We start from the raw sequence: 3,876 nt of genomic DNA on the forward strand, positions 1-3,876 counted from the left end.
AAACCGCCCGCACACCGGACGCTGAGCACTGGACTCACTCCGATGCGTCCGGTGCACTCTGGACAGACCCGACAATACATCGGACGCTAAAGGCCAGCGTCCGGTGCCTCCACGCAGTGCGTACTTCTCCAAAATTCCCACCGGCGCAATATAAAATATGCACTTAATTTTCTCAAAAGCGCCGAATCTCGCCTCGCAAGCTCGGCGGGAGGGAGAGAGGAACCCAAACCCTCTCAACCCTAGGAACTCCACCTCCTTTGTAAATGTGCCAACACCACCAAGTGTACACCTCCATGTGCAAGTGTGTTAGCATTTTCACAAACATTTTCCCAAAGGAGTTAGCCTCTCAACTTGCCACGCCACTCGATCCTAACACGTATGCAAAGTTAGATCGCTCAAGTGGCACTAGATGACCGATATGCAAACAAGTTTGCCCCTCTTGATAGTACGACCATCTATCATAAATCCTGTCATAAACTTCTCTACACACCTATGACTGGTGAAATGGAAAAGCCCTAGGTTATACCTTTGCCTTGCGCTTTCCATTCCATCTCCTCCAATGTTGATGCAACACATGCACCAACCAATCACCAAATGATATGATCCACTTCATATCATCACGTGACCGTATTGGTTCATCGATCTTGACCTTGCTTGCTCTTCACCGTTGCCTCAGTCCATCGGCGCCAAGTCTTGCTCAAGCTTCACCGTCACACGTGGTCCCTCGCTTCAAAGCCTCCGACTTGCCCTTCACTCTTGCAACCGGTCCATCGAGCCAAGGCTCATCTTGATCTTCTCCACCTTGGTCACATAACTCCATGTCATGTCTCATATGCAATGAGCTCCTCCATCATCATATCATCACCTGTGGACTAATCTCCTATGTATCTCACATAAACACTATTAGTTCACCTAAGTTGTCACTCAATTACCAAAACCAAACAAGGACCTTTCAAGCACCCGATGGTACTTCTAGGTGAAGAGGCTCAAGTGAAAGCTTGGTTTGGTTTGTTTCGAGATATTGCTAATCTTAAGGCAAGATAGGTGCATGGTTTGCGTGGAACATATCATATGCTTGGAAATCAATTTGGACACCCGATCGAACTCCTAGATGATTTGTGTCATATGGAATCTTGCTTCGGTCCATTTGGAGATAGTGTTAGTTTTGACGTAAGATAGGTGCACAATTTGCAAGTAATGCACCATAATCTAAGAAACCACTTTGGACGCACCCGATGGTACTCCTTGGTGAAGAGGCTCAAGTGGAAGCTTGGTTCGGTCTGTTTGGAGAAAGTTCTAATCTTGATGCAAGACAGGTGCACGGTTTGCATGGAACGTACCATATGCTGTCGACGAAAGCTAGTCGGCAGTCTACCTTGGGGTATGCCCACGGTAGTAGTTTATCGGTAGACGGTGCGCAAACTACGAACTCGATGGTGACGCAAGACACGGACAAGCTTTTTATCCAGGTTCGGCCGCCGAATTGGCGTAATACCTACGTCCTGCGTCTGGTTGTATTGATTTGTGTCGAGAGATAATCTGTCCTAGGGGGTCCCCTTGCCCCTCCTTATATAGTCTGGAGGGCAGGGTTACAGATCTAGAAACTAAGCCTAGCCGGTTACAATTGCCATAGATAATTCGATATCAATTCCTATTCTAACCGACTAGAATCCTGCTTGATCTCCACGTCTTGTTTCCTTGCGCGAAACTCGGGCTGTCGGATCAAGCCTTGAACTTGTCTCGTAGTGGGCCAAGCTTCCTGGCTGAAGTCTAGCCGTAAGGGTATAGGGGTTTATACCCCCACAGCTAGTCCCCGAGCGCCATGTATTGTGATGCAACACGCCGTCTTGAGCTTCTTCGATCAGCGTGGCCTGTCGTCTTCAATGAGCGGGGAAATCGCCCGAACGGTTCATTGATCAACATTGTCATCGAAGAAGCAGGTTGTTCGAAGAATGCATGGTGCTCTAAAAAAAATTTCTTTCCTGGTGAAGTGTGCCCACTTTGCCCTTTTTGAAAGGTAGCAGCATCCAAAAAAGGCAAGCAAATTCACCGCCAGGTGAAGTGTGCCCACTTAGTCCCCGAGCCTGGTAGTAGGTGACGTAGGCACGTGGTGCCAGGGTCAAGAGAAAATTCCCCAAAGTAGTTTTGAGACTGAGATGCATCGCTAGATGCATCGTACCGATGTAGTCCCCGAGCTTGCTGGAAGGCGAAGTATGAGCCTTGTAGCAAGGTCTAAAAAATTGAATTCAACAGTCCCCGAGCATGTCATGCTCGTCTGCAATCGAAAAGACCAATCGACCAGTCCCCAGGCACTTAGTGCGCTGCCTGGAATTATATGTTTCTATACTGCACGACCAGTCCCCGAGCGTCGAGTGCTCAGTGGTCGGTGCATGCTTTAAAGCTTTGAGCTGATAGACTGAGCGACCAGTCCCCGAGCGTTAAATGTTCGGTGGTCGGTGCAGTCCTTGAGGTTCCGAGCTGATAGACTGGGCGACCAGGCCCCGAGCGTCGAGTGCTCGGTGGTCGGTGCAGTCTTTGAAGTTCCGAGCTGATTGACTGGGCGACCAGTCCCCGAGCGTCGAGTGCTCGGTGGTCGGTGCAGTCCTTGAAGTTCCGAGCTGATTGACTGGGCGACCAGTCCCCGAGCATCGAGTGCTCGGTGGTCGGTGCAGTCCCCGGATTGCTTACTCACTGGTGTATGTGTCTTCTTACTTTTGAAAAAAATCTTTCCCATTAAAGTTGACATGACGGGGTCTCCTGACGATATGTCAGACGGATGCATAAAAAGCCGCACCTGGCAACTGTACAACCGCTCTTTGCATGGTTTGAGAAAAGGAAACCATCAATTGGTACGAAAACTCCGCCGCATTAATTGCCTATAATCATTGTAAACCGAAACACCGCGTCCGCCGCACGGCCTGCCCACTTCCCGAGAATACAGGAAGTGGGAGAGGTGGGGTCGCGGGTTTATAAGGGCCTAATAGGACCGCCTGTACCGCTTCTCCTGCCATTGCCTTCAAATCTTCCGCTCTCATCTTCTCCAATCTCCTGCATTTTCCTAGCTCCAGCTCACATTCGCACCTCTAATGGCGAAGAGCGATTCCAGGAAGAGGGCCGAGTTGATGGCCAAGGAGTGGAAAAAGTCTCGCAGCACCACAAAGTCTCTTGATGACCTCGTCGACATGGGGCTTCTGCACGGCGCAGAGCTCGGCGGCTGGAGGGCGCCGGAAGGGGAGAGCTACCCCGACCCTCGCGCCGGTGAGATCGTCGTTTTTGAGGATTTCGTCAAGAGAGGCTTTGGTGTTCCTGTTCATCCCTTTCTTCAAGGTCTCCTTTTGTACTATGAGATCGGGATTTGCAATCTGCACCCGAACTCAATTCTCCTTATTTCCACTTTCATCCATCTGTGCGAGGCCTATGTTGGCATAGAGCCGCACTTTGATCTTTTCCGGTACCTTTTCTGTCTGAGGAAGAAGGGAGCAGTTGGAGGCTCCAAGGTTGCAGGTGGAGTATACCTCAACCTTCGTGATGGGATGAAGAATCGCTACCTGCACTGCCCATGGAACACCTCCTTGACCGAATGGTACAGGAAGTGGTTCTACGTCAGGGAGGAACCGGGCAGCTCCACGTTCTGCGACGTGGGGTACGTTCCCGAGAAGAGGGCGAGCTGGACTGACCGCCCAGAGTTCGACGGTCAAGTGGCGGATCTGATAAAGCTGATCGACTGGTCGCGCCTGGATGGGCTTAGCGTGGTCGGCAACTTCATTTGCCGCCGGGTGATGCCCTGCCAGAAGAGGGTGCACTCGGCGTATGAGTATGCCGGAAGCACAGACCCGACCAGGATGCGGTCGGAGATCCTGGAGAAGGCGGAGGTAT

The sequence above is a fragment of the Sorghum bicolor genome, unplaced genomic scaffold (assembly GCF_000003195.3).
Source record: "Sorghum bicolor cultivar BTx623 unplaced genomic scaffold, Sorghum_bicolor_NCBIv3 super_29, whole genome shotgun sequence".
Classification (NCBI taxonomy): Eukaryota; Viridiplantae; Streptophyta; class Magnoliopsida; order Poales; family Poaceae; genus Sorghum; species Sorghum bicolor.